We start from the raw sequence: 19,436 nt of genomic DNA, 5'->3' as shown, positions 1-19,436 counted from the left end.
TTATGTGATTAGACTGGGATCATCAAGACAATTTCCCTATTTCTTTTCTTTTTTATTTTTTTTCTTCTATGTCTTCTTTTTTTGATAATTTTATTTATTTTAATTGGAGGGTAATTACTTTACAATACTGTATTGGTTTTGCCATACATCTGATTAGCAACTTTAATTCCATTTGCAATCTTAACTTCCTTTTGCATATTCACAGGTTCCAGAGACCAGGACATGAAAATCTGTGGGAGGCCATTGTTCTGCTTACTACAGCATAAACAAGAATAGAAGTAGAACTTTTTTAACAAGATGGGATATAATTGTTAATATTTTTAGATGATACTATGGTCCATTAGGAGTATGAATTATATATATATATATATACATATACATATATTTCACTTTCTAAATTTTCCTAATACTCCTAATAGGAGTGTGATAATATGAGAAAAGAAAGTGAAAGTCACTCAGTTGTGACCATTCTTTGCAACCCCATGGACTACATAGTCCATGGAATTCTCCAGGCCAGAATACTGGAGTGGGTGGCCTTTTCCTTCTCCAGATGATCTTCTCATCTCAGGTATGAACCCAGGTCTCCTGCATTGAAGATGGATTTTTTTACCAGCTGAATCACCAGGGAAGCCCAAGACTACTGGAGTGGGTAGCCTATCCCTTCTCCAGGGGATATTCCCGACTGAGGAATAGAACCGGGGTCTCCTGCATTGCAGGTGGATTCTTTATCAACTAAGCTATCGGGGGAGCCCTTACATCTATATATAAATAGATATATGGTATATATATCTATTTACACACACCATATGTATATATATGGTGTGTATATGGTGTGTGTATATATATATACATATATATTGCACTTTCTAAATTTTTATATTATTTATATTAAAGTATTATTTATATTAAAGAAAAATGAGTTCAGCAATTTGATTGATACACTGATCGTCTGTGAGGTACCACAATTAATAGCATGTTAGAGTTTTAAAGGCAGTTTCTATTAATGAAAAAAAATAAAGGAAAATAATAAATCTTAGATTTAAAATAGTAAAAATATTAGGTACACATCTGTAAAAGATATTTTGCTGAGAAATAGTACTTGAAAAAGAAGCATACTGAGTCCTGAGTATATAAATTCAATTGCTTCAGAATTAATTTAGAAGTTTGATGCTATTTTACATAAAGTTACAATGGGGAACATTTAATATAATTTTCTTTTGGAATAGAACAACATTTTAACAAAGTGTACTTGGTAGAATAAAAAGTCTAAACAATTTAGACTATTCTGAAAAAGGATGAGGATGGTGGGAAAGGATATTTCTCATCAGATATAAAATATATTCTGAAGCTGCAATGCATAAAAATGAAGAAGGTATTTCAGACATAGGCCATACCCACAGTAATCTTCTGAATCAAATGCTACTGGTGTACATACCCTACAGTACCTGTTTGAAGAGTGAAGGGAAGTAAATATTTTTACTGGGTACTTGCCAAGGAGATCCAAGGTTTGATAGAGAAGAGAAATCCCAGAGTTCATTGGACTTGTTAAAAATTAAACACTTGATGGAAATTTATTCCTTCTTAGCCAAACTGTCATGTCTTTCTGAAAAGTTATGTCTTCATCATTGTAAGAAATTTTTATTGAAAGTTGTCAGCTTTAGATGAAATCATGAATCCTCACTCAGATACTATTTCATTATGTCTCAAAGGATTTTTACAAAGGCATTTTTTTCTTATAATTTATATATCACCCAAACAACTTCTGGCATTTGAGAAATCTTATTTTAAAACTCTAAATATCCAAGAAAATCAGTTAAACTCTCCAACTTCTACTTGACATCTGTTAAAGCTCAACCACCCAGTCTACCACTCTCAAACCTGTAGTTTGACAAAATGGTATTTATTGGCTTGCAAGCATTGGAGCATAGTGCAGAGGAACCACGAATGGTGCTCTCCACGGGGGGCCATGCATGCCTGCTAAGTTGCTTCAGTCCTGTCCAACTCTTTGTGACCCTATGGACCATAGCCCACTAGTCTCCTCTGTCCATGGGATTCTCCAAGCAAGAATACTGGCGTGAATTGCCATGCTCACTCCCAGGGGATTTTCCCCACCCAGGGATCCAACCCGCATCACTTACGTCTCCGGCATTGGCAGAGGATATTTTACCACTAGTGCCACCTGGGAAGCCCCCACACAGGGGAGGAGGGTACTATTTATGGTGAGGTTTCAGTTCCTGTTGAAGGATTCTGAGGAAGCTCTCCAGGGAGAGGGAGACCTGTTCTGGGTCGGATGCTCTTTCTGCAGCAGGATTAGGAAAAACCCAGGTGATGCTAGTGGTAAAGAACCTGCCTGCTGATGCAGGAGATGTAAAATGTGTGGGTTCAACCCCTGGGTGGGGAAGATCTACTGGAGGAGGGAACGGGCAATCCACTCCAGTATTCTTGCCTGGAGAATCCCCATAGACAGGACCTTGGTGAATTACAGCCCAGAGGGTCCCAAAGAGTAGGAGGACTGAAGCTACTTAGCATGAGGTGAGGGTGGCACAGTAATTGAGTATCCCCAGTAATAGATGGGAGCTTCCCTGGTGAGTCAGTGGTAAAGAATCCTAATGATGGGCGAGGATAGCAAAGCAGGGCTGCAGGCATTATAAGTGATAAAGCAGTGGTCAGACAAAGAAGGGTCATGACGATATTTTGTAGCTGTGTGACCTTGGAAGAAACAATGTGTCCTGTGAACAACTGGTTTTATCTGTCTGCTGCTCTCAACCTGCTTAAGGGCAGGACTTTTTCATTTTTCAGCCCAAGCTGATTTTCAGTTCTTCAGCCCCAGACAGATTTTACTCTTTCCCCTCTACAGAACCAACTCCAGTTTAATTTTCCTGTTATAGCTTCTGAAAATAGCTATATCCATGATGACCAGCTTTATTTTAACAGTCCAAGACAAAAATAATGTGAATTTATGTGGTTGTTATTCAAAATTATGCTGTGAAGACATGGATTAATGACTAGGAAAATTCAGTGTAAGGCTGTTTTAGAGCTGGGTTTTGAGTTTTAATATAAAGGAGAGAGAAAATGAAAACTTTAGAGACAAATGCTAACAGTTGATCAGATATGAACCAGGATATTTGCCTGAGTCAGAGCTGGGCCTTGGGTGAGAGAGGGTGAGAAACCCTCTAAAAATGTGAAGAACTGAGCATATATAACTCCTGGTCTTTTTATAATTACCGTCTTTATGTAACTCTGTGTTAGACTAACACTGACATTGCAGTCACCATTTTTCAAATGCTCCCCCCAGTGTCTTTCCTTCCCTTAGTCTTAAGAACTTTCGGATAGGGCGGCCTTCTGTTAAGTAATAGACTCAGAGGAAGCAATGAATTCACCGGTTTTGTTCTGTTCTCCTCTCCTTCCTTCCCTTCTGCCTCCCCTTCCCAGTCCTCCATCCCTCTCTTCCTTACTCCAGCCACTTTCACATTTACTCTCCCCCTCCCCCATGGAGAAAGACCAATCTGAAAATAAATAGATGCAAAGAAATATCGAGTGATTCTGCTATGTAGGAAAGAAATGGTTGGTTAGATTTGTAGATGAACATCTTTAAGGGACTCCTGAAATCGAAACTAAGACAATGCAGAATTTGCACATGAAAGCATTTACATAACTACTAGAAATCAACATAAAACTTCCAGGTAAGGGAAAAAGCATTTGTCCAAAAGCGGGGTCTAGAGAATAAGCAAAACAGTCTCTAAATGTGCATAAACTAAAATTAAGGGGCAGAAAATTGGGATGGGGAAGGGAGGACTCATTGCATTGATAAAGGATCTTATTAAATGCAAAGGGAAACAACTGTGATCATTCTCTGGGAAGTACAGGCTTTCTGGGAATGAGCATTTTGGAAGCTGGCAAGAAGTTTGCTGACAAATGATCCTGAAATGTGAACTATATGCTAGAAAATAGAACTGAAAAGGCAGTGACAATTTGAGTATGCAGTCTTTGTAACATTTTGCTATTTCTTATCTGTGGGTATTCTACTGGTATTTCTTATTCTGTGGGTATTCAGAAGTCATGAAAATGGAATTAAATCAGTTTTGAAAGATGGGCCATTACCTTAAACATGTCTTTGTTAGATATTATTAACATTTGTGATTTCTAGTAGTGACTTAGAGGGAAACCCATATTTCTTATTGTGAAATAAATTTTTTAACATTTTTTTTTTTTAATTTGTCAGAAGGACAAGTGAAGAGTAGGACTGACCAAATGAAATGGTAAGGAAAAACTTGCTTAAGTATCTGTTGAGAAGAAATTTAGTGATTTGTCTTTTCAAGTTTGAATAAACACAATTTGAAAATGGTGTTAAAGAAATAAGAATGCTGTTAACTCACTTGTGAATTATGTATATAGATAACATATTGAGCCCAAGAAAAATTAAAGCTGAAACATTCTGGTTTAATATACCTATTTACAAGATATCAAAGGAATATAGTTAAAATAAAAAATAAGACCTGATGCTGGGAAAGATTGAAGGCAAAAGGAGAAGGGGGTGGCAGAGGATAAGATGGTTAGATAGCATTGCTGACTCAATGGACATGAATTGGAGCAAGCTCAGGGAGCTAGTAGAGGACAGAAGAGTCTGGCATGCTGTAGTCCATGGGGTCACAGAATCGAACATGACTTAGTGACTGAACAACAGCAAAAATGTTAAGACTTCACCCAGTGTTCACTGCAGCACTATTTTCAATAGCTAAGACATGGAAGCAGCCCAAATATCCATTGGCAGAGGCGTGGATAAAGAAGATGTAGTACATATTTACAATGGAATATTACTCAGACATAAAGGATGAAATAATGCCATTTGCAGTAACAGGAATGGACCTAGAGATACCATACCAAGTGAAGTAAGTCAGATAGAGAAACAAATATCAAATGGTATCACTTGTATGTAGAGTCTTAAAAAAAAAAAATGATACCAATGAACTTATTTAAAAACAGAGACAGACTCACAGATTTTGAAAACAAACTTATGGTTAGGAAAGGGGAAAGGTGGCAGGGAGGGATAAATTAGCAGTTTGTGATTAACATATATACACTACTTATATAACATAGATAATCAACAAGGACCTACTGTAGAGCACAGGGAACTCTACTTAATATTCTGCAATAACCTATATAGGAAAAGAATCTGAAAAAGAATGGATATATGATATGTGTTACTGAATCACTTTGCTAGACAGCTGAAACTAACACAAGATTGTAAAACAATTATACTTTAATATAAGATAAAAATTAAATTTAAAACATTTCTGGGCTTAGGAACATGGAACAATTATAGTAGTTTTCTGTCTAACCTGGGGCTTCCCCTGTGGCTCAGCTTGTAAAGAATCCGTCTGTAATGCAGCAGACGTGGGTTCAATCCCTGGGTTGGGAAGATCCCTAGAGAAGGGAAAGGCTACCCACTCCAGTATTCTGGCCTGGAGAATTCCATGGACTCTGTAGTCCATGTAGTCCATGGAGTAACAAAGAGTCGGACCTGACTGAGTGACTTTCACTTTCTGTCTACTTTATCTACATACCATCCCTTCCCCATTGATTCTGTCATTGCCGGATTATTTGTCATAAAATATGACTTTTGTTACTTCAGTCTCAGGCTCAAATGTCTTCAGCAGCTGGATATTGTCTCCAAAATAAAATGCCAAAGCCTCCAAACAAAAAACGCTAAGACTTATAAAGAAAACTATTTTTAAAGACTTGAAACCACCAGAACATGAAGAAGTACCATCTCATTGCCATAAAGTAGAAATGACTACATGAAACAAAAAAACACTTAGCTTACCTTTTCTGACATAGATGGGAAAACCTTTTTTTAAGATATTTACAAATGAAATACAAACAACCTGATATTTGAAAAAGTGATTGATAAGAGTTAGTCTTTATATAATTAGACATATGAGATTGCTGATATAAAATTACACTTGACTTGTGAAAATGGTAATTATCATGTGATTCATATTAGTATGTAATTTATAAGTGTTTATCAAGTGCTAAATACATATTGAATAACGTACAATTTTGCCTTTAAGGAAGAAAAGTTTTCATGGATTTTTAAATAATCACTTCCAAAGGTAAGTGTAAAAGTAAAATAATATAGCATTGACTATATTATTGACAAAATAGAGGAGTAACCATGGCAGAAGTTAAATGGAACACAATTCTTCCTGATGGCTTTCGAACACATTGTCCTTTGCGTATTACCATTTTCTTGTTTGTGACAGCAGCCTTAGGTATTCATAAAATATTTTACAATCTTCCTGGTTTGTTAGGAGGTTAACCTCTTTATTAGTGAGTAATCTATGATACAGAATTTTAATATTAGCAATCTGTTTGGAAAACATGTCTCAGAAAAAATTATTTTAAGAGTGAAAACATTCTGCCTATGAGAATCTGAAATGAGCAGTTATAGTGGCATCTCGGGGGAACTTTGAGATCTTTCTCTCTAGAGCAGCCAAACAGTCTTTCAGGAGTTTGTCCCAGGGGCTATACTGAGAAGCTGAAATTTCCCTGGAGAATGCAATAAGGATAAAGACTGAATTTTTATTTTGGCTTAGAAAGCAACAAAAGTTTCTTTTGGAGTTATGGCAATTCAACTTGAAGGTCAGTCACTTCTACTCTAAACAATGCTTGGGTTGCTAAAGGGAGAGCAAATATGTTTTGGCAGAAGGTACACATCACATTAAAAGCAAAAAATATATATATATTTTTTAGGAAAACCACTTTCCCCCTCCTTCTCAAACTTTCACTCTCATTTCAAATACCCAGGATTTCTTTCTTCTCTTTTAAAAATTCTTTCATTTTCACTGGGTGCATATCATTAAATGTACTTCAGTGAGACTGTTTTCCCCTTCATTTTTACTTCCTAAACTTCATTCTACGAAAGAAGTTGGTCCCTACATAGAAAATGGACTAAATTCATCATTTATAAATAATCACAGTGGTCAAAATCATTTTTGTTTGAATTGTATATTGTAATCTTTCAAGCACTTAGCTTTATGACTGTCTCACTTTATGGAATCCTTGGAGGTGTGTATGGCTCTTGATCTTATACCCTTTTGATGCTGAGGAACCTGAGGCCCAGATTGATTACTGTGTTCAAAATAAAGAGCAATATTGATCCTTAGGCTGGAAAGATCCCCTGGAGTAGGAATTGGCAACCCACTCCAGTATTCTTGCCTGGAAATTTCCATGGGCAGAGGACACTGGCGGGCTACATTCCTTGAGACCACAGAGAGTGGGACATAACTGATCCCACATACAGACACACACACGTATTACAAGTCAGACACCTAGTGCTTAATCTTGAATTCAGAACCACAGGCTCTCCTACAGTGCTCCTCTGTGCCCGCAGCCCCTGTGGCAGGGGTTTAGATAGACATTCTGGGCCCTTTGTTGATGAATCTGTAAAGGACATGTTTACTCTAGAAAATTTAGGGATCGTGTGGATTGCAGAGTGAGAAGACAATTAAGGCAAGCCTGACTGCTCACCTGTCCTTAGTCTTCCGAGCAGATCACAGAAACCTGAGTCATCGACCTTCCATCATCTAAAACACTGGTTTTGAGCAAGAGATACTTCTTACAAGCAGAGGAGAGTTAGCTGATACAAGGACTATATACAGTACCTGGTAACTGATTCAGTATCCTTGATTGAATTATGTCTTCCCATTTCTGTGACTTCCAAATTTGTCTCTTGGGAACCCTCCAGTTACTAGGTTTCCAACCCCCACTAGGGATCCTCTGGCTAAACCCATGCCCTAGGGTTGTTTTGTTGTTGCTGTCATTTTCAAAGAAAAGAGAAGGGACATTTTCAAAGTAATATTTAACTGAAAGTAGCAATTCTCACGGAGAAGGCAATGGCACCCCACTCCAGTACTCTTGCCTGGAAAATCCCATGGACGGAGAAGCCTGGTGGGCTGCAGTCCATGGGGTAGCTAAGAGTCAGACACGACTGAGCGATTTCACTTTCACTTCTCACTTTCATGCATTGGAGAAGGAAATGGCAACCCACTCCAGTGTTCTTGCCTGGAGAATCCCAGGGACGGGGGAGCCTGGTGGGCTACCATCTATGGGGTCGCACAGAGTCAGACACGACTGAAGCGACTTAGCAGCAGCAGCAGCAGCAATTCTCAATTCCAACATGTAAAAATAAACTCACAACTTGATCCTACCCCAAAGATTCTGATTTAATTGGTCTCAAGTAACAATATTTTTCAAAGACCTCAAGAGATTCTAATGTGTAAGTGGGGCTTGAAAATCATTGTTCCCAGGAAATCATAACAGATGTATTTTAGAGAGATTCCAGAGAAAACAGAGGGCAATGCAATACTATATGCTTTTAAAACTTTAAAAGAACACAGATTAAGAAAACATACATATTGAGGAAATGCCAGTTTTGAAAAGGGATTCAGAATTGTAATGGGATTATTAATACATACAAGTTTTTTTTCTTCTTTTTCTTTTAAATTAATTTATTTATTTTGCTGCTGCTGCTGCTAAGTCACTTCAGTCATGTCCGACTCTGTGTGACCCCATAGGTGGCAGCCCACCAGGCTCCCCCATCCCTGGGATTCTCTAGGCAAGAACACTGGAGTGGGTTGCCATTTCCTTCTCCAATGCATGAAAGTGAAGAAGGAAAGTGAAGTCGCTCAGTTGTGTCTGACTAGTAGCGACCCCATGGACTGCAGCCCACCAGGCTCCTCCGTCCATGGGATTTTCCAGGCAAGAGTACTGGAGTGAGGTGCCATTGCCTTTTCCTAATTTATTTTGATTGGAGGCTAATTACTTTACAATATTGTGGTGGTTTTTGCCATGCATTGACGTGAATCATACATGTTTTTAACTGGGTCAGCTCAATTCTTTTCAGGGAAGGTAAAACTTTACAAATTGTGTTCTGATAGAAGAGATTCAATACAGTTAAGACATGTAAGAAGTATAAGAGAACCTTTGAAAAGGCAGAAGTGGGAGATAAAGATCTATAAGAATGAATGATGTTCAATTTTTAAAATCTGAGTTGAGCCAAAATATGAAGTGAGGAGTTGGAGATGTGTAATGAAATTGGGACCTGTGGTGACAGCCTCGTTGCTCAGGATAAAGATGTTGTTATGATTACTGTACTATATATCTTAATATTTCAGGGTACAGTTTTGGTGAGATAAAATAATGACTATTATTTCTTTCCTGTCTTAGAAGTGCAAGAGCAAAATTTATTATTAATTTAATTGCTTTTTCCTAGATAGCTTGCAATGCTTGGCAGCAAAGAAGAGTAGGAATAATATGTACTTGGGACTTAGACCTAGAATCAGACCCTGACTCAGGCCATTTACTGTAGCAGTGAAGGATCATGCAGTATTGAACTGTGTGCATCTTTTTCTTGTCTGCCTCTCTTGAGAATTTCCTTTGTAAACAGAGGCATCTACGGTGCCTTAGAGGAATTAGGTAGAGCAGAGAGTTAAAGAGAAAAAGTTAATCTCCAAATATTTTTTACTTTAAATCTAGACTTCTGAGAGTAAACAGAAGGCTGTCAGAAGAGCAGAGGACAGGTGCCTGCCATAACTACTTAGCTCTTCCCTAGGGGAGGTTACGTGAAAGTGGCTGGGCTGGAGGAGGAGGGCAAGTGGGGAAGGGAAGCAGTGGGGGTTTCCCTCTAGGATTTCTGGGGTGAGGAAGTCTTCCAGGCAAACAAGGGTGCGCCTGCCATAAGAGAAGGCTTTGAAGAGCATTTTAGATTTGCTTGGCATTCCCCTGCTGATCTAGTGGTTAAGAATCCACTTTGCAATGCAGCATGTATGGGTTCGATCCCTGACCTGGGAGGATCCCTCATGCCTAGGAGCAACTAAACCCATGTGCTACAACTACTGAGCCAGTGCTCCAGAGCCCATGAGCCACAACTAATGAGCCCATGTGCCATAACTACTGAAATCTGAGCACCTAGAATCCATGCTCTGCAATAAGTGAAGCCACTGCAATAAGAAGCCCACTCACTGCAATGGAGAGTAGCTCCTGCTTGGCGCAACTAGAGAAAGCCTGCACACAGCAACAAAGACCGGCAGGCCATAAATAAATAAATACATTTTTTTTAGGAAAAGATTTTCTTGGACCATCCTGAAGAGATTCTATTGATTGAGACCTGAATGTGTGCAGACATTTGAAAGTCTCCCAGCTTGTTTGACATGCAACCAGTGTCAAAGAAAGGATGCTGCCTGGCTGAGAGTAGCCATTCAATAAACGCTGGTCTCTCTTAACCCCTTTTTCATTATTTCTACTGTTACCCGTATGCTCTCATCAAGTCAAATCTGTATCACTGCAAAAACATCCACACTGGTTTCCCAAGCTTTAACTTTGCCAGATGATATTACTGCATTTACTTTGTCATCACTGTGACTGGAAGCCACTGCTGAGTTCTCTCCCACTTTGGAAATCAATTCCCAAAAAGTTTACTGTTTTCAACAAGCTCATGTCAGTGTGCCCGTGCTACCATAACAAGCCTTTCAAACTCTGCCTTAAGTAAATAAAGCTACATAAAATTAGACATAATAGACAGTGTCTCTTATTTATTCAACTACTAGGTTTTATCACTGTTGAACTGTCTTGTGCCAGCTGCTTGACATATATAATCTCATCATTTCTCAAAGCACCCATAGAAGGGAAGCTAGTAATGTTACATTTATCATTCTCTGTTTTGTAAATTTTTAAGAGAAATGACTGCCTTGTTCTCCAAAATGTGGTCTGGGCCAGCAACATATAGTATCACCAATAGAACTGCAGAATTTCAGGCAATACCTGAAACTGGACCACCCCACACCTACTGGATCTAAAAGTTAGAAAGGGCAATTTGACATTTTCCTTGACTGGTCACTTACACATTATAATTTAGGAAGTACTGCAAGCATAAGTACTCAGCTAGTTTATCAAATGCTGTATACCCAGCTGTCTGTTGACTGAAGACAAGTAATAGTCATGCTGGAAGGCAGGGACAAGTGGTTTCACTGTAACGTGTTAATGAAAAATATTCATAATGTTTATTTTTACTTTCCAGTAAAGAAAAGCCATAGTGTTTTCTATTGATTGTACTGTCTCATTTAACATCACCACTAAGAACAAAACCACTCGCTTAATTCACTGACCCGTGATCTGTACAAACAACTTAAAGATCCATTAGATGAAGTCTGAGAAGTTTCCAGATGAAGGATCACTACACTTGATTGATTTCACAACTACTGTATTAAGGACAGTCATTGAAAACTAACATAATAACCTTTTAAAGAAAACCCCAGGGGAAATCTTCTTAGCAACCAAGGCTCATTCTTGGTTGGAGACTGTATGGAAAAACAAATTTGATCAGCAAATTTTGCTCTTTCATTCCCCTTATCAAGCAGTAGTATCAATTTCATAACAAAAATGTAATATAGTAAAATAAATTATACACAAATAAAATGACATGAAAAATAAAAATGTAATTATTTAGTCTAACCACATGCTATGGGCTGAATATTTGTGTCTCCTCCATCATATAATAGGGTTGCTAAGTCACTTCAGTCGTGTCCGACTCTGTGCAACCCCATAGATGGCAGCCCACCAGGATCCGCCATCCCTGGGATTCTCCAGGCAAGAACACTGGAGTGGGTTGCCATTTCCTTCTCCAGTGCATGAAAGGGAAAAGTGAAAGTGAAGATGGTCAGTTGTGTCCGACTCTTAGCGACCCCATGGACTGCAGCCTACCAGGCTCCTCCGTCCATGGGATTTTCCAGGCAAGAGTACTGGAGTGGGTTGCCATTGCCTTCTCCAATGATAGGGTTAGTGTTCTTGTAATAAGAAACACCAGAGAGCTTGTTCTTTCTATCACATGAAGACATAGCTTGAAGGTGGCCATCTGCAAGCCAGAAGAAAGTTCTCACCAGAAATTGCCCTTGCCAGACTTTGATCTGTAACTTTGAGTTTCCAGAACCGTGAGAAAATCAATTTCTTTTGTTTAAGCCACTCAGTCTATGGTGTTTTGCTAAGGTGGCCAAAGCAGCCTGGTTACCAATTTCCCCTTCTGCTAACTTCACAAACAGAATGGAGTTAATCGTTGCTAATATTTTCATGAGGAGCTCTAACTTTTAACAAATACGTAATCCCATATTTCTCTCAAATTTCCTGAAGAAATTTTCCAGGATCCCTGTAAGTGGCCACAGGGACATAATTCAGAGTCTCATTTATTGAGCATACAATTTTTTTCACAAGTTTACTTACCTAGTTTCACCTGTCATAGAAGATTAAAAACCATAAGAATGAAAAAATAATAGAATTTCAGTAAATTTGGACTCTCAGAGCTGATAGCTTGAGGTTGACAGCTTTCTATTTAAAAGAAAGAGACACATCTGTGTCTTTTTTGCTGTCCTGCATACAGGGTCATCATTGCCATCTTTCTAAATTCCATATATATGTGTTAGTATACTGTATTGGTGTTTTTCTTTCTGGCTTACTTCACTCTGTATAATCGGCTCCAGATTGTATAACGGACTTTGTACAGATGTGTATAACGGACTTTTGGACTCAGTGGGAGAGGGAGAGGGTGAGATGATTTGGGAGAATGGCATTGAAACATGTATAATATCATGTAAGAATCTAATTGCCCATCTATGTCTGATGCAGGATATGGCACGCTTGGGGCTGGTATGCAGGGATGACCCAGAGAGATGTTGTGGGGAGGGGGGTGGGAGGGGGGTTCATGTTTGGGAACGCATGTACACCCATGGTGGATTCATGTCAATGTATGGCAAAACCAATACAGAATTGTAAAGTAAAATAAAAAATAAATTAAAAAAAATAAAAAAATAAAAGAAAGAGATACAAAGTCTAAAATACAGTCCCAGTGCTTTATTTTAATAATGAAAGTTTATCAGAAGTCATTAAGACTATATGAATGTGCATAGTTACCCTTTGTTTAAGAGGCAAAAATGAGATGCCTTTAGTAATGATCTCTTCCAACACTATAAACACTTCATTAAGGCAGGGATCTTGTTCTCTGTTGTATCACAAGGTTAGTGGAATCTGGCCTGGCAAATGCAGTAGGCATACATAGAATTTATACTTACGAAGGAATAGTGAAAATAATGCAATGATGCATCTTGGAGCTGAAAGCTTTAGTTAGTTGGAAAATTTGCATATGTATAATGCAATTTTCAGTTTCTGGCTGTTTAATTGTTTTTCCGAAAGAAATAGTTCATTGTTAGAATATCAACACTGTAGAATTGTTTTACCAAGATTTATATGCTATTATCCCTTTTTTTTAATTGAATGCACATGTACAAATGCACACAGTATAAAATTCTAAAGTGTTCTTTCCATAAAGTTCTCTAATCATCCAGTGTTTTCCCCAGTGGCAAACATAATTTCTTGTGTCTTTTTCATCCTTTCATGACTACTATTAAGTGCAAGCAAAATTTAATTTTATTCAATTCAATATTGTTTAGGCGATGTTGCTCTGAAAAAAGTAGGTGTTCTTTTTTATAAGGTAAACTTGTTGTAATTAGAATAATTTCCATCGCACAGATGAAATTCTGTCCAAAATTCAATGATCCAGAAGTGTTCTTTGAACATTAAAGTAAAAATGCGTATTGTTGTTCTTTATTACTCCCTGATGAAATTGGACTTGGCAGGAGCAGAGTCTGGGATAACGCCAAGTTTATTTCCAGAGTTTGTAATCTGAGAGCAGGCTATACTAGAGACCACGGAAGCAGTATCACAAATGATTATTGGCCCAGTGTTGGGTGTTTACAATGGACTGGAGAGAGAAAAGGGGACTAACACTTATTAATCAGTAATGACCAATACAATGTGGTAGAAGAATTCCTGGACCCTGGCTCAAGACACCTGAGACAGTTGTGATTTTCTTTCCAAAAAGCTGCTTTATGTTGGAAAATTGCTTTAGCTTCTCTGGGAATTGTGTCCTTACGTATAAAATAAAATTTCAAAGATTTCTTGCAAAACTTATATTCAATAATTCTCAAAAGGCTGGCCATAAGTTGTCTTAACCAATACTATATCTCTTTATTGACTATAAAGTGTCATAGAAGCTGAAGTATTATTATTGTGGTTGGAAGCAGGATCAATGAGCTTTTAAATTGATGTTGAACAGGAACAGAGTTATAAGTGGAAGATCTATCAGCACCCCCTGCTTCCAGTTAACCTCAGAAGAATTTAGGATGTCTCCATTTAGGCTTTTAGTTCCTAGATCTAGGTTTTCAGCAGAACAGGCTGATTTGATGTGTACACACCATTAAATGCTTTTTTGGCCTTTTTATGACTCTGGATGTGGGTATCTGAATGTGTAGATTTTTTTGGCCACAATCAACAACAGTGGAATCTTCTTGGATATTATGCTATAATGTTGGAAAGCAATAGATTGAAAAATTAAATCAGACAAACCTAGAATTTGAGCTCTGGATCTTTTCAGTTACTTTCTTTGATCTAAGTATGTTTTCTAATCTACAAAAAGACACAATGATAGAAACTTTCTAGAGTTGATATAAAGATTAAATGAGAATTCATTTATAAAGTTTAGCTCAGTGTATGTGTGTGCATGTGTGTGTATGTGTGTGCATGTGTGTGTGTGTGTGTGTGTGTGTACTTAGTCACTCAGTTGTGTCTGACATTTTGTGATCCTGTGGACTGTACACCAGGCTCCTCTGTTCATGGGATTCTTCAGGCAAGAATACTGGAGTGGGTAGCCATTCCCTTCTCCTGGGGATCTTCCTGACGCTGGAATCAAACCTGGGTCTCCTGCATTGCAGGCAGATTCTTTACTGTCTGAACCACCAGGGAAGCCCATGTTGAGCTCAGTCCCTGACATCAAACATAAATTCAATAAATTCTTGCTCTATTTATTGTGATAATATTCTGGTAGATCAGATTATTTTCTTACTTTACTTTTTTTCAGTGTACTAGGAACTTGCCCCATAAAATTGATTGTGGTTTTCAATTGGGTGAGAATTCACTTATTGGAGACATATTCATCAGTTCAGTCACTCAGTCGTGTCCGACTCTTTGTGACCCCATGAATCACAGCACGCCAGGCCTCCCTGTCCATCACCAACTTCCAGAGTCTACCCAAACTCATGTCCATTGAGTCGGTGATGCCATCCAACCATCTCATCTTCTGTCGTCCCCTTCTCTTCCTGCCTTTAATCTTTCCCAACATCAGGGTCTTTTCAAACCAGTCAGTTTTTTGCATCAGGTGGCCAAAGTATTGGAGGTTCAGCTTCAACATCAGTCCTTCCAATAAACACCCAAGACTGATCTCCTTTAGGATTGACTGGTTTGATCTCCTTGCTGTTCAAGGGACTCTCAAGAGTCTTCTCCAACACCACAGTTCAAAAACATCAATTCTTCGGCACTCAGCTTTCTTTATAGTCCAACTCTCACATTCATACATCCTTACAACTCAATGATTTTTATTATATTCAGTATTGTGCAACAATCTCTACAATCAATTTGAGATAATTTTAATTACTGCAAAAAGAAATCCCATACCCAGTAGTAGTTATTCTCATTTATTTCATTTTGTTTGTAAAAGTGGGGGAAAGGTCATAAGATTGCTCTTGAAATAAATGTGTGGTGGATGAGGAGAGAGCATGTCATGCAAATAAGTTTGAAAACAGTACACAAATATTTTGACAGAATAAATGCAATAAAATTCAATGAGTCCTGTTTCAAATCTCTGCAGAAACACTGTTTGTGGGAAAAGGAGCAGAGGATTTCTTTTGACAAATTATACCCTCATCATATCTTTCTTTTTCGGCAATCTTTATGAAAACATCTATTATTTTTGATTTAATAATATTCTTATTGGAATACATCCTTAGGAATTTGCTCAAATTAAAAAACAATTTTTTTCCCTTTTTTTTTGTAAGAGCCCTGCTTATGATTAGGTTGGAAAAGAACATAAAAGACTTCCACTCCTATTGACACAAGTTGTCCAATAAACTGAAAATTGATGCTTTTGTTTAAAACCACCATTTTGTGACAATCCTATTTGGCACAAATAAATCTAGAACTAAAAGCTCTCTAGAGAGATAAACTGTTCACAGGTTAGCAAGAGATGGAGAACATTTCTACCTGGTGCAGTTGCTGAGGATAGGTGGAGGAGCAAGCCGCTAGAAGAGGGATAATCTTTGCTTTGTGTAAGTGAAACCTGCCAAGTGTTTTTGAACTTTTGAGCTGATGAACAAGGGCTTTGAGTCTGAGGAAGTCTCAAATGCAAAGAAAATGCTCAACCTCACGTAAAACTGTTATATGAGTATGTTACTGAGTAATCAAATCCAGAAATCAAAAGATACAGCACTAACTTGAAATCTCACAGTTTAAAACTGTTATTTTTTTGTCTTCTGATTTCAGAAATCCTGTGGTTTCCAAGATAAAAATTTGTGTGGTCTCACTGTTCTATAGTTCTACAATGACTAGAAAAAGATGTAGTGTTGGTCAGAATGTAGAGCAACTGGAACACTCACATTTCAGGTTGGGATGCAAAATGATACAATTACTTTGGGAAATAGTTTAGAAGTTTCCTGTAAAATTAAACAGATACCTACCCTAAGACAAAAAAAAAAATCCAGAATAAATATTTATTCAAGAGAAATGAAAACCTATGTGTACAAAAGACTTGTACAAGATGTTGGTAGCATTTTTATTCATTATCTTCCCAAATAGGAAACAATCCAAACATCTTTCAACACATGAATGAATGAATAAATTTATGCAGTGGAATACTACCTAGCAATAAAGAGGAACAAATTGCTAGACAGATGAAAACATGAGTATAAGTATTAGTCGCTTAGTCGTGTCTGACTTTTTGGGACCCCATGGACTGTAGCCCGCCAGGCTCCTCTGTCCATGGGATTCTCTAGGCAAAAATACTGGAGTGGGTCACCATTTCCTCCTCTAGGGGACCTTCCCAACTGTACATAAAGGAGACTTCTTTAATGTGCATTAGAGGATATCGCAGGTTAATCTGTTATAGAAAACTGTCTCTTGAGTCTTTAAATTCTATACCAATTCTATACCTCTGGTTGGCTAGTTGCATGTTTCTTTATTTAGATTTTAAGCAGAAAGTGAAGAGGAACTAAAAAGCCTCTTGATGAAAGTGAAAGAGGAGAGTGAAAAGGTTGGCTTAAAGCTCAACATTCAGAAAACGAAAATCATGAGATCTGGTCCCATCACTTCATGGGAAACAGATGGAGAAACAGTAGAAACAGTGTCAGACATTATTTTGGGGGGCTCCAAAATCACTGCAGATGGTGACTGCAGCCATGAAATTAAAAGACGCTTACTCCTTGGAAGGAAAGTTATGACCAACCTAGACAGCATATTCAAAAGCAGAGACATTATTTTGCCAACAAAGGTCCTTCTAGTCAAGGCTATGGTTTTTCCAGTGGTCATGTATGGATGTGAGTTGGACTGTGAAGAAAGCTGAGTGCCGAAGAATTGATGCTTTTGAACTGTGGTGTTGGATAAGACTCTTGAGAGTCCCTTGGACTGCAAGGAGATCCAACCAGTCCATTCTGAAGGAGATCAGCCCTGAGTGTTCTTTAGAGGGAATGATGCTAAAGCTGAAACTCCAGTACTTTGGCCACCTCATGCGAAGAGTTGACTCATTGGAAAAGACTCTGATGCTGGGAGGTATTAGGGGCAGGAGGAGAAAGGGACGACAGAGGATGAGATGGCTTGATGGCATCACGGACTCGATGGACGTGAGTCTGAGTGAACTTCGGGAGTTGGTGATGGACAGGGAGGCCTGGCGTACTGCAATACATGGGGTCGCAAAGAGTCGGACACGACTGAGTGACTGAACTGAACTGAACTGAAGGTGAATGACCTGGGGCTATTTGTTTCCATCAACCTGATTGTGCATCTAAAGGGACAGTTGGAATGTCTATTTTTCATGCTATCCTCAGAAGAGATTGCTGCAAATCTGCTCTATGAAAGCATGGGTAAATCTCAAAAATACTTTACTGAATCAAAAAAGTCAAACACAAAAATAATACTGTATGATTAATTTATATCCCATTCTAGGACAGACTAGCTGGATGGCATCACCAACTCGATGGACATGAGTCTGAGCGAACTCCGGGAGTTGGTGATGGACAGGGAGGCCTGGCTTGAGATTCATGGGGTCGCAAAGAGTCGGACACGACTGAGTGACTGAACTGAACTGAAGGACAGGCTAGACTGATACATGATTAAAAATATGTGTTTCAAATTTAAATAAGTCTTTGAAACAGCTATTTGCAAATCCTATAAACAATTATTTTCTGGAAAGTAATCATTTTAGAATTTCTAAATACAGAAACACAAAGAAATTGAAACAAATTGTGTAACTAGTAGTTGGGTTATGGCACAGTCAAATTTAGGTAACTCAATGCTGAATAACATTATTCAGGGCACTTACATTTCTAATTTTATTAAAGTATTTATTGGACTTTAATTAGAATATGTACCAATATTTCTAATATCATTATTTAAAATACCATTTTTCAAGACAGTTAAATTTTAATTATTAAGATCATGTAGTAGCAGTAGCATGGCAAATGTTTAGGATATATAAATAAATATTTAGCTAGAAAATTTAGACTAAAATTCTAGAATGTTATAGATTGCTGACATTAAGATAAATGGGACTCATAAATATAGGACCTACAGTCTTGAAAAAAATCATAGTTAAAATTTTTAGCTGATTCTACATTATATTAATAACATGCAAACAAAATAACCATAAGAATAAGAAATAATACTGTCAGCAAAATTTACGTAGTGGAATAGATCAAGCATGACTAGTTTAAGTGATTACATTAACTGATTACATTTGTGAAGGTTTATCATCAGTCTTTCTTAATAAGAATTATAAAACTCACTGTGGGAATTCAGCATGCTAGAATTTTCCACTTCTAGCCTCATGATAAATATTAAGTTTGTTAAAATTTTTCCAGTCCATTATATTACTATATAAAACAAGCAGCATAAAGTATATATATATATCTGTGCATTATTCCTTATATAAATAATATTTTGTTAAAGTTTAGCAGACTCTTCAGATCAGGCATTTTATTAATATATCAGTTTATTGTCAAGGTTAGCACCAGCCAATACCTGTGATGAAATGTCTTAATATATCACTATTCCTCAAATTCTGTAAATATCTTATATTATAGTGGAACTTTACTAAAAATGAACCAGCATCCTACAACAATAATCTTCATGTCAATCCTATTTGGCAAGAAAGAAAACAAAGTAAAGACAACAGTAGTATTTGCATACAGTTTTGCACAGAAAAATACTCACAGCAGCAATTCACCTGTTCAGTGTTCTTAATATCCTCAGAAAAGTAACTGATACTAATTTCAGTTGTGTTTGTTCCT

General features: G+C 37.6%; 1 non-coding gene across 1 annotated transcript; it reads left to right on the top strand.

Annotated features, from left to right (window-relative positions):
* The first annotated feature begins 919 nt into the window (after positions 1-919).
* LOC120879745 lies at positions 920-993 on the top strand. The gene has a single exon (XR_005724888.1). It is a non-coding gene; the product is annotated as a small nucleolar RNA SNORD28 (small nucleolar RNA).
* Positions 994-19,436: the final 18,443 nt, after the last annotated feature.

Source organism: Oryx dammah, unplaced genomic scaffold (genome assembly GCF_014754425.2).
Source record: "Oryx dammah isolate SB20612 unplaced genomic scaffold, SCBI_Odam_1.1 HiC_scaffold_20, whole genome shotgun sequence".
Lineage (NCBI taxonomy): Eukaryota > Metazoa > Chordata > Mammalia > Artiodactyla > Bovidae > Oryx > Oryx dammah.
The sequence above is the reverse complement of the archived record's forward strand: the minus strand, read 5'-3'. Positions and strand labels throughout refer to the sequence as shown.